Source organism: Gorilla gorilla, chromosome X (assembly GCF_029281585.2).
Source record: "Gorilla gorilla gorilla isolate KB3781 chromosome X, NHGRI_mGorGor1-v2.1_pri, whole genome shotgun sequence".
Taxonomy (NCBI): Eukaryota; Metazoa; Chordata; class Mammalia; order Primates; family Hominidae; genus Gorilla; species Gorilla gorilla.
The window spans coordinates 148,290,291-148,302,589 of record NC_073247.2 but is presented as its reverse complement, the minus strand read 5'-3'; the positions used below and the strand labels follow the sequence as shown (position 1 = coordinate 148,302,589).

Here is a 12,299-nt window from a genome sequence, read left to right as displayed (position 1 = left end):
GTAATCCCAGCCCTTTGGGAGGCCGAGGCGGGCGGATCAACTGAGGTTGGGAGTTTGCGACCAGCCTGACCAACATGTAGAAACCCTGCCTCTACTAAAAATACAAAATTAGCTGGGTGTGGTGGTGCATGCCTGTAATCCCAGCTATTCGGGAGGCTGAGGCAGGAGAATCGCTTGAACCCAGGAGGTGGAGGTTGTGGTGAGCCGAGATTGTGGCACTGCACTCCAGCCTGGGCAACAAGAGCGAAACTCCGTCTCAAAAAAAAAAAAAAAAAAAAAAAAAGCTGGTTCTTTGAAATAACTTGATAAAGTTGATAAACCTCTAGCAAATTTGACAAAGGTAAAACGAAAGAAGATAAAAATCACCAACATCAGACCAGGCACAGTGGCATACATCTGTAGTCCCAGGTACTCAGGAGGCTGAGGCAGGAGGATTGCTTCAGCCCAGGAGTTTGAGGCTGTAGTACACTATGATTGTGACTGTGAATAGCCACTTGCACTCTAGCCTGGGCAACATAGTGAGATCCTGTCCCTAAAAAAATACAAAAAAAAAACAAAAAACAAAAAAACAAAAATCACCAATATGAGGAATAAAACAAAGATATCACAGCAACCTCTGCAGCCATTAAAAGGATAATAAGAAATACTACAAACAACTTTATGGTCATAAATTTGCATGCAGAAACTTGTCTTTATTTGTAATAGCCAAAAACTGGAAAAATACCCAAATGTCCTTCAATAGGAATAAACTTCAATAAAGAAATTGTTCTATGTCCATACCATGAAATGCCACTCAATAATACAAACAATACAATATGCAACAACTTGGATGAATCTCGAGGCAATTATGCTGAGGGGAAAAAAAGGCAATCTCAAAAGTTTATGTAGTCTATGAGTTCATTTATATAATATTCTCAGAATGGCAAAACTATTATGATAGAGAACAGATTAATGGTTACCAGGGATAAGAGAGAGGGGCCGAATGTGGCCGTAAAAGGGTAATAGAGTTTTGTGGCAATGGTACAGTTGAGTATCTTTTATTTTATTTTATTTATTTATTTTAGTTTTTTTAGAGACAGGGTCTTGCTGTGTCTCACAGGCTGGAGTGCAATGGTGCTATCACAGCTCACTGCAGCCTCAAACTCCTGGGCTCAAGCCATCCTCCTGCCTCAGTTTTCCAAGGTTCTGTGAGTACAGGCACAAGCCACCCCGCCTGTAATTACAATCGTCCTGCTTCAGCCTTCCAAGGTGCTGGGATTACAGGTGTGAGCTTGGCTCTTTTTTTGTTTTATTTTTCTTTTTTCTTTTTTTCTTTTTGAGATGGAGTTTTGCTCTTGTCACCCCGGCTGGAGTACAATGGTGCGATCTTGGCTCACTGCAACCTCTGCCTCCTGAGTTCAACCAACTCTCCTGCCTCAGCTTCCCGAGTAGCTGGGACTACAGGCGTGTACCACCATGCCCGGATAATTTTTTTTTTTTTGTATGTTTAGTAGAGATGGGGTTTCACCACGTTGGCCATGCTGGTCTCAAACTCCTGACCTCAGGTGATCCGCCCGCCTCAGCCTCCCAAAGTGCTGGGATTACAGGCGTGAGCCACTGCGCCCGGACTTTTCTTTTTCTTTTTCTTTCTTTCTTTCTTTCTTTCTTTTCTTTCTTTCTTTCTTTCTTTCTTTCTTTCTTTCTTTCTTTCTTTCTTTCTTTCTTTTTCTTTCTTTCTTTCTTTCTTTTTCTCTTCCTTCCTTCCTTCCTTCCTTCCTTTCTTCCTTCCTTCCTTTCTTTCTCTCTCTCTCTCTTTTTCTTTCTTTATTTTTCTTTATTTTTTTTCTTTGGAGACGGACTCTTGCTCTGTCACCCAGGCTGGAGTGCGGTGGCGCAATCTCGGCTCACTGCAAGCTCCACTTCCCAGGTGCAAGCGATTCTCCTGCCTCAGCCTCCCAAGTAGCTGGGATTACAGGCATGCACCACCACACCTGGCTAATTTTTGTATTTTTTAGTAGAGACGGGGTTTCACCATGTTGGCCAGGCTGGTCTTGAACTCCTGACCTCAGGTAATCCACCCGCCTTGGCCTCCCAAAGTGCTGGGATTCCAAGCATGAGCCACTGCGCCAGGCCTCTTTTTTGTTTTTTTTTTTTTTTTTTTTTTTTTTAGAGACGAGGTCTCACTATTTTGCCCAGGCTGCAGTTGGGTATCTTGATTGTGGTTGTGATTACACAAATCTTCACATGTGATAAAATTGCATAGAGCTACACATACATGCTTGCAAGTATAATTGGCAAAATTCGAACAAGCCTTATTTTCTCATCTGTAAAGAGATGTCATATCACACCCACACCAGAGGGTTGCTGAGATAAGCCATTGAGATAAACAATGCTTAGCACAATATCTACTGACATATAGCAAAGGTTTAAGACAAGAGGTAGTAGTAGCAGCAGTAATTATTATTATTATTATTGCTATTTTACCGCCTACCTCTAGTGGTAGCCAGTGCCTAGAACCCATGGTTTCAGATTTCACTCCTTATCATAAATCCAAGTGAGGTTGGCCTTTCTATCTGCACCTTCTCAAAAGCTTTTGAGAAAATCTTCAGGTTTCAAGTAAATCTTTACTTATTTGGGGTCTACACTGTGGTTTTGGCTGAGTTTCCCTCTGATATTTTGGTTCAGCCAAGGTAGAGTTCAAAGTGAAATTTAAAGGAGAAGGGCTCTTTTATGCAATTCCAACTGGAGAAGGTTTACAAAATGGAATCTGCTGAGTTTTGCGCAACTCTTTGGTCAGTTTGCTTTCTTAGGCCAGACAAGTATGTCTACAATGGTGGAGTCATAAGCCCAAAGGAGAGAAATGGGTGTGAGAAAAGAAGACGCACCTTCCTGTATCCAGTAGCTACCCTGTGTGAGAAGCAAAAGATAGTTGTAAGAAAGCTATAAATATGATTCTGTCCAGCAGTTCAGTGTCTGCTGGATGTACCAAGTCATCACCTTCAGGCAGTTTCTATTAGTCAGAGGCATGTTTGCCTGACTGTAGGTGGGTGGAGGGTCAAGGCAAATGCCTCCTCTCCAGCTTCTCAGATGGGAAGTAACTGTGGAAACACAGTAGACCTGTGAAAAGCACAGGGAATGCGATATGTAAAGACTGAAACACAAGTCAACAGTGGTATTAATTCTGCAGCAGTATAAAAATAAAGAATTGTTTACAAAGATGAATTAAAACTTAATAATGTCATGTTTAAATAATCAGCATTCCCACAACATTTTAGTCATCATACCCCTGACTAAGTTGTACATTTAATGGTGAAAATTCCTTTCTGGGGTGCATTCTGGATGTAGTGCTATAAATGCACACATTTTAAATCTTATGCTAAACAGCAATTTTGTCAGGAATAAACAAGAAATAAACTCCTGGGTGAGTGAAAGGTCTGGGAACATCTGTTCAGGGAAAATAATTGAGCATATTGGTTGAAGGAGCCTGCGAGTATAAAATAGATTTGGAGGCTTTTTTTTCTACATTGTTTCTGAGTTTTAATTTATCAAATTTCATGCTGATTTTGTAACGTATTGCCTGATAAGAGAATTAGAAAGAAAAGCAAGGGTACCAGATAATGCTTCCTTCATCCCAGCTAAAGGTATGCTCCTGAGTTTTCTCAAATATCACTTCTCCAGTGAAGCCTCCTCTGGCCTTTCATCCAGCCCTATTAGGTTGGAGCTCCATGGGATCTCACGACCCCTCACTCCTTTCCCTCAGAGTGCACATCGTGCTTATAATTAAATAACAAATAGGCTGGGCGTAGTGGCTCATGCCTGTAATCCCAGAACTTTGGGAGACTGAGGTGGGCGGATCATTTGAAGTCAGGAGTTTGAGACGAGCCTGGCCAACATGGTGAAACCCCATCTCTACTAAAAAACAAAACAAAACAGAAACAAAAATTAGTGTGGTGTGGTGGCACATGCCTGTAATTCCAGCTACTCAGGAGGCTGAGGCAAGAGGATTGCTTGAACCCCAGTGGCAGAGGTTACAATGACCCAAGATTGCGCTACTGCACTTCAGACTGGGTAACAGAGCAAGACCCTGTCTCAGAAACAACAACAACAACACCCAAACTGTGTAATTGTTAGTTTAGTGCTTTTTTTTCTCCTAGATGGTATGCTCTGTGAGGACAGGGACTGTGTCCATCTTAGTCACTGCTTACCAGGGACTCCTAGCTCAGAACCCGGCACATAGTGAGTGTCAGTTAATATTTCTGAATTAATTTCATTTTCCCACCCATCCTTTATCTGAAGTAGCTGAATGGGTTTCTATTTCTTGCAAACAAGAAAGTTAAGAAGAATTTGCCGGATGCAGTGGCTCATGCCTGTTATCCCAGCGCTTTGGGAGCCTGAGGTGGGAGGATTTCTTGAGCCTAGGAGTTTGAGACCAGCTTAGGCAACATGGAGAGAACTCTGTCTCTACAAAAAATGACAAAATTAGCCAGGCATGGTGGTGTGTGTCCGTGGTCTCAGCTACTCAGGAGGCTGAGGTAGGAGGATTGCTTAAGCCCTGGAGGTCAAGGCTGCAGTGTGCTGTGATTCGCCACTGCACTCCAACCTGGGCGACAGAGCAAGACCCTGTCCAAATAAATAAATAAATAAATAAATTTATTTTTGTAACAAAAAGAAGGATGTAAAGGATTAAAGAAAACTCAGAGTCTCTGGGGAAGCTTAGCACAGGTTTCTTTTCAAGAGTTTATTTGCCAAGGCATTCATCCTGTTTGTAACACTAAGGGCCTACGTTTCAGACTCTGAGTGCTTGCACAACTAGATCTGCTCCCTCTTCTCAGCCTCAGGGTAAAATGTTACACTACTTCTTTCCTCACCTCCATTCTAGTTTCATTTTTAGGTTGCTAATCTGACCTTTAGTTTTTTTTTTTTTTAATGAGGCACTAAATGCAAAGAGAAAGTAGGTATTTTCCCCAGATGTTATTTTACCAAAGTGAGACAACATCATTTCTTAGATTTTCTGTAGTTAGGGACTTGAGAGCAGTTCAAAGTCCCCATTCCTCATACACATACCAGAATATAGTCTATCTTTATCTCACAGCCAATTTTTCTTGGAAAAGTTAATTTGTGGTGTTGAAAAGGGAATATTGTTTATGCTTTGTCCATGAAACTGAAGGGCTTAGCAAACACCAGACTTCTGAATATAGGATTTAATAATTATCTCCCCAAATGAGGTCTTTGTTTCCATTTAGTTCAGAATTTAACAAATGCACTCAATTCCCTTCTCCCCCAACACCTGTAGTATTCAGGCAGAAATTCAAAGCCCTCAGCCAGGGCTATTATAAAGCAAAGCCCCGTGATAGGTGGGAGGCTGCACTAGAAACTAAGATCCCCACTCACAAGGCAATATTTCAAGGATTGCACAATCTCAAGAGTGAAGCATTTCCTGAGAATACATTTTTAAAACATTGATTACTCTTCTATGCTGATTGTATTGGCAATATATTTTAATATATAAGAAGACATTACTTTTCTACCTCCATTCCAGGAATGGTGGCTACTCCTGGTTCTCTTTTGATCTCCGTGGTAAGATGCCACATCACCTCCTCCAGGAAGCCTTACTCTACCCCCACCAGCCCTGTGCCCTCCTCTGTGCCCCTACAGCAGTCCCAGTAGACCCCACAGAGCACTTGACCCTTCACTCCCTTTCTCCTGTTTCCTTTTAACTGAGAGCCCCTGAGAGCAAAACCCACATCTTTTTCATTCGATCAATTCTGCCCTATCTTGCCTCTGGGCCTTCACTCCTAATTATCTTTCAGAGCTTTGCTTCAAGCACCTGCCTCCTGTGTGAAGCCTTTCACAACACTTTCCCATGTTCTCCTACCATGGGCTATAATCCCACAGCCATGGGGCCCACTGGATTTACTGTAATCTATTTGCTAGAATGTCTCCAGGTGTGCTAACAAATGTTTAATAACTGATTTTATGAAAGGAAAAAAGAAAACATTCCAAGTTTATAGTGATTGCCAATTTCCACTGTGTAAATATTCCCACCATGACCAATTTCAAGCTACCGACGTGAGGTTACACATTGATTTGGGTAGAAATGCCCAGTAGTACAGCATTATACAGCATTTCCATCAGACTGCTACAATAGCTATAGATCACCTCAAGAGCATATATAATAAGCAATGGCAGTAAAATAATTAGGAAGTGATACATTTTGAGTGTTTCTTACCTTTGTTTGAAATGTATTTTAATTGCAGGCTTATAGAATTTTATTTTTAATAAGTGTGTGTTTAACGACTGACTGGCAAAAATTTCTAAACATCTATCAACTCTCATGAGTCAGTAGCAATGGGCTCCAGCACATCACTGTTTGTATCTCTGACTAGACTGTGAACTTGAGAACTGGGACTGGGACTGTGCTGCTCATGGCACCTCCAACACCTAACACAGAGGAGGCACTGTGTAATGTTCATTGGCGGCAGCCAGGCATATCCATCCTTTTGTCCTCACTTTAAAAGGAGTTAAGAGAAAGTTCAGTGTGCTGTTTAACCACAAAGTCCACTTGGCAAATGCTCTAGAGGAAGCCATACCGACGTCAGCTAAGAACGAGGTCAGATCTCCGTCATATATAGTACTTTATTGCCAACTTCCTACATGTTAAGCTAGTGTGCCACTCCCTACTGAGAAACAAACAAGGCTCTGCTAAGTGTTTTATCCTTTCCTTGAGGGGTTAGCACCAGCTTTCTTCCTAAAGAAGCAAGCCAAGATAGCACAGGTCTGATATTAATGCCAAATTCACACCAAATCCCATGTGGCAAAAAATTCTTGCCTTTCAAGCCTCAGACACTGACCCAATTATTTTAAGATCCATTGGCGTTCACTGAATTCCAGCACAACAGGAGAATTTAACATTTCTCTGCGGTTTCTTAAAATGGTTTTGACTACCCTAGAGCACCAGGCCAGCCACCAGCAGGATAGAATGACAGGAATAGTCACAGTGTGTTAGAGGTCAAATCCCTAAGCCTACCTCTTAACTACTGGTGGAACTCTCTAGAAATGAACTTTTCATAATCATAGCAATGGTTAACATGCCACGAGTGCTATCTACCTCTGTGCCAAGCACCGTGTTAGACCATCCTCATAGACTAATTAATGAGGCCTCACATAAAGTCCTCAAGCAGTGGCACCCTCATTTAAATTGTCAGTTTGCTGGGGCTGTTGCCAATCCAGTAAGGCCAGACTGTAGCTGGGATAAAAAGGTTTCACTTCATTAAGCACCAAAATAATGCCACGGCTCTCTAAGAAATCATACTTGTGGGGAAAAGTCTCCTCTCAGTGACCATTTTTCCTTTTTGCCAATATGATGCCATACAAACTGGCAGGAGATGTGGCTTCCTCAATGAGCATGACAAAGTCACCTTGAATCACTCCATTGAGAAGCTTGGCAAAAAGTGATTCCATGGGCTCAGCTTTGCCCTTGTCTGACATCCGTCAGAGAGTTAAAATTCGTTGGCTTTTCAGGGCAGTGGGTGACATTACCCATGGTCCTCTACAGATCTTCGATAAGTTGACATTTCAAATCATTTGAATAAATCAAAGTGACAGAGGCACCTTAAGTTGCTGAGTTGGGGAGATGATTATAGAGAGCGAAAGACACATTTTCATTTTATTGCTGATGAGCAAAATAAGTAAAATTTGAAAAGGAAGTGGGATGCCTTGTGGGAGGAACCTTCTCAGGAAGAGGACTGCAAGTGGTACCTCTGTCTTGCCAGTGATAAACTGGTGCAGAAACGTTTCCAAACTATTCATCATGTGCACCCTAAGAACCCGATATGTAGAATCCGCACTATCCCTGAAAACAAGAGAGTCCCTGATTTGGTAAATCTTAACCCTGGAATACAAGCTTTCAGTATCACTTGGAGAAGTGAATCCAGTTTCCCTTAAGTGAAACTTGAGCCTTGGTCCCTCATAGCTTTTGACCCTTATCTTCTGCAAAAGACCACTGGTGAAAACACAAGCTTAGTTGCTCTTCTATTTGTGTACAGAAATAGCCTAACTCTGCTTTCAAGCTGCTTTGTTCAAAATGTGCTAAGGATTTGTCAAGTGAATAAAAAAAGCAAGCAAGCAAGCAAACAAACAAAACTTTATTTTTTTTTCTTATTTCTCTAGAAAACCGGTAAACAAAACTTTAAATCAGACTGCAATTTAGGTCAAAAGTTAGAAAATATATTTGCAGTGCCTAATTCAGGAAGGAAGATCTTTTTCATGCTAATCTACTGCTAATTATAAAATAGGTGATAACAAGCATTGTGAAGAGCTAAAAAGGAGGGGGTGGGGGCGGTGCTACTTCATAATTTAGTCACCCTTGATTGGAAAGTGGGCGTTTTAAGATTTGACACCAAACCCCAGCGAGTCACTCTGTAGCATGAGTTTCTCTCACTTCGGACTTTCAGTTTGGACACAGAAAGAACAGGGCAAAAAGTAAAGCCAGAAGGGATGATTTTTAAAGGGCAAACTGCAAATAAGGATAGGTTTCAGGCTCCATTGCAAATAGAGGTGGAATAATGAGAATAAGCTCTGTAAGGCCTGAAGGGAAGGAAACACATGGAGGTGGTCAGCTCCGTGGCCAAAAAAATGCCCTTGAAGAAGCCTTTATGATCCTGGGTATAAGAAGAAGGTGGGGGGAGCACTAAACCATTTTAAGACGAAGTTGTAACATTGACAATGTTGACTCCCTAGAACCAAGTCAGGGGAAGTATGTTTGGAGTCTAAGAAGCACAGTCATGTGTTGCATAATGATGAGGGTACATTCTGAAAAATGTGTCGTTAGGTGATTTTGTTGTGTGAACAGCACAGAGTGCACTTACACAAACATAGGTGGTATAGCCTACTACACACCCAGGCTATATGGTGTGGCCTATTGCTCCTAGGCTACAAATCTGAACAGCATGTTGCTATATTGAATACTGTAGGCAATGGGAACACAATGGTAAGTATTTATGTATCGAACATATCTAAATATAGAAAAGACACAGTAAAAATACAGTATAAAAGATTTAAAAAATTATACACCTGTATAAGGCGCTTACCACGAATGGAGCTTGCAATACTAGAAGTTGCTCTGGTTGAGTCAGTGAGTGGGTGGTGAGTAAATGTGAAGGTCTAGGACATCACTCCATGCTACTGTAGACTTTACAAACACTGTACACTTAGGCTACACTACATTTATAAAAAATATTTTTTCTTGGCCGGACATGGTGGCTCACTCCTGTAATCCCAACACTTTGGGAGGCTGAGGTGGATTGATCGCTTAAGTTCAGGAGTTTCAGACCAGCTTGGGCAACATGGCAATACATCATCTCTACAAAAAATTTAAAAATTAGCTGTGTGTGGAGGCACACACCTGTAGTCCCAGCAACTTGAGAGGCTGAGGTGGGAGGACCACTTGAGACCAGGAGTTCAAGGCTACAGTGAGCCATGATTGCATCATTGCACTACAGTTTGGGTGACAGAGCAAGACTCCGTCTCAAAAAATACATATTTTTTTCTTTCTTCAATAACTAATTAACCTTAGCTTACTATAACTTTTTCACTTTATAAACTTTTAATTTTTTTACCTGTTTTACTGTTTTGTAATAACACTTAAACACACATTGTACAGCTGTACAAAAATATTTTCATCATGTATATCCTTATTCTCTAAGCTTATATACTTTAAAACTTTTACTTTTTATTATTTTTACTTATTTTTAGTTTTTTTTTTAATGGAACGCATCACAATTTGTGTGTCATTCTTGCACAGGAGCCATGTTACTATTCTCTGTATCATTCCAGTTTTAGTACATGGGCTGCCAAAGCAAGCGCAGTTTTGAGACTTTTTTGTTAAACTCTAAGACCAAACACACACATTAGCCTAGGCCTACACAGGGTCAGGATCGTCAGTATCATGGTCTTCCATCTCCACATCTTGTCCCCCTCTGGAAGGTCTTTAGGGACAGTAACATTCACGAAGCTGTCATCTCCTACGCTAACAATTTTTTCTTCTGGAATACTTCCTGAAGGACCTGCCTGAGCTTGTTTTACACTTAACTGTTTTTTTTAATAAGTAGAAGGAGTCCGCTTGAAAATAATGATAAAAGGTATGGTATTGTAAATATCTAAACCAGTAACATAGTTGTTTATTGTCATTATCAAGTATATGTTCTATACGTAGTCGTATTGCTAGTCTTTTATATGACTGGCAGAGCAATAGCTTGTTAACACTAGTATCACAAACACGAGTAATGCATTGCATTGCATTATGGTGTTAGGGCTGCAACGTTACTATGACTACAATGCCACTAGGCAATAGGAAATTTTTAATTCCATTGTAATCTTATAGGACCACCACTGTACATGTGGTCCTGTGATTGAGCAAAACATCGTTATGGGGCACATGACTGTAGCTTTTGGGCAAGTGGGTCTCAATCCTGCCTGCATATTAGAATCACCTGGAGAGCTTATAAAACTTTTGCTGTCTGGGCTGCCGTCTGAACTAATTAAATCAGAATATTTGGGTGTGAGACCCAGGAATTGGTATTTTTATTTATTTATTTTCAAAACTAGGTAATTCGATTGATTGATTTACCTACTTATAGCTGTCAGTATTCTCGAAACATTCGAAACACACAGTATTTCAATGTGCAGTCAAGGTTGAGAACCATGAATTAAACAGCAACAAAGCAGAGTTGTAAAAAGGACTCTAATGTGTGTTTAGTTTTATGCTTCCTCAAATGGTACTTTCTCTTACAGCTGGCATGCAATATGGGCAATTAGTGTTAGTGTTCGTCTTAGTCCATTTGGACTGCTATAACAGAATTCTATAGACTGGGTGGCTTATAAACAACAGAAATTTATTTCTTCCAGTTTTGAAGCCTAGGAAGCTCAAGATCAATATGCCAACAGATTCAGTGTCTAGTGAGGGCCCACTTTCTAGTTCATACATGGTGGTGTTCTCTGTGTTCTCACATGACAGAAGAGTCAAATGAGCTCTCTGGGGCCTCTTTTATAAGAGCACTAATTCCATTTATGAGGCCTTCACCTTCATGACCTATTCACCTCCCAAATGCCCCACATCCTAAATACCATCACATTGGAGATTACGTTTTAACATGTGAATTTGGAGGGACACAAACATTTAGTCTATAGCAGTGTTGGTAAGTCATTTTAGTATTGAGATATGTGTAAGGAGAATACCTCATCAAGGGGCCAAGTCTGGGGCCGGACATTGGGTAGGCAGTTGGCTGGCAAAGCTGATGCCTTTCTCAGAGATGGGTTCCTGAGAGCCTGTAGGCTTGACACTTGGTGTAGTTGGACAATCCATTGCTACCAGGTGATCAAAGTGGAGCTAAGGTATGAGAGTCAGGTAGGCAGACAGGTAGGTAGAGTTGTCAGAGCAGGCAGAGTGTACCTGGGATTCAAGGTTAAGATAGGGTGGAGAGGTGTACAACATGAAAGCTCCAGAGATCAGATGAGCATTGGAATGGGCTCAGGGAAGGAAGGTGCTTCGATTTGGCTACACTTGAGTCCTTTATTCAAGCGCAGGCAGTGGTCCCTCTTCCCTTGGGCAGGAGTTTTCAAATTTTACAGGAAGGGTCTGCTAAGCTATCCACTTCATGTTAGGTCCTAATTTATTTCATCTTCAGTGTTTTCTAGTCAAGAGCCAACTTCTCTGGTTGAGGTCCAATTTCTGTGGCACCTGAGATTCCCCTGGCTAGGGAAGCTGTGTGCTGGTATGGTGGGGTTGGGTACACCAGGCCATTTCTTCATGGTTGAGGTCCTTGTCTACTCTGGCCCAGATGCCTTCAGGGTCTGATTGTTAAGATGGTACACAACAAAATGCTGTGTTGCAACTCTTTCGAGGACATTAATTAATTCATTCACTTACCCAAAAGCTCTTACTTAGAGGGCATGATAAATTTCAGGTGCTAAACTGTGGGTGGGGGATGGGGTGGTTCCCAGTCTTCTAGGGAAGACAAACAATTCCAATAGCGCTGAAGGAGTACACAGGACAAAAAGGACATGATAAAGGAAGAGTTTCTAGAGATGTTGAATCCTAAGGAATGAGTAGGAGGGAGCTCCCGAGGCAAAGAGAGCTGAGAAGGACATTCCAGACAGAGAAGACAGGGAAGAAAGATATGTTTCTGCTGGAGGCCACATGCAGATCAGTACAGCTGGGGTATTACGTGTGATGCAGGGAGGGGTACAAGATGCAGATAAATAGCTGGGCAGGAGTCAGATGATGAAGGACCCGTGGGTCATGCTAGGGAGCTTGAACTTCA

The 12,299-nt window shown here is 41.5% G+C and overlaps 1 non-coding gene across 1 annotated transcript; it reads right to left on the bottom strand.

Annotated features, from left to right (window-relative positions):
• Positions 1-9,737: 9,737 nt before the first annotated feature.
• On the bottom strand, positions 9,738-9,843 carry LOC115932507 (U6 spliceosomal RNA). Its single transcript, XR_004068780.1, has one exon. It is a non-coding gene; the product is annotated as a U6 spliceosomal RNA (small nuclear RNA).
• Between the last annotated feature and the right edge of the window lie 2,456 nt (positions 9,844-12,299).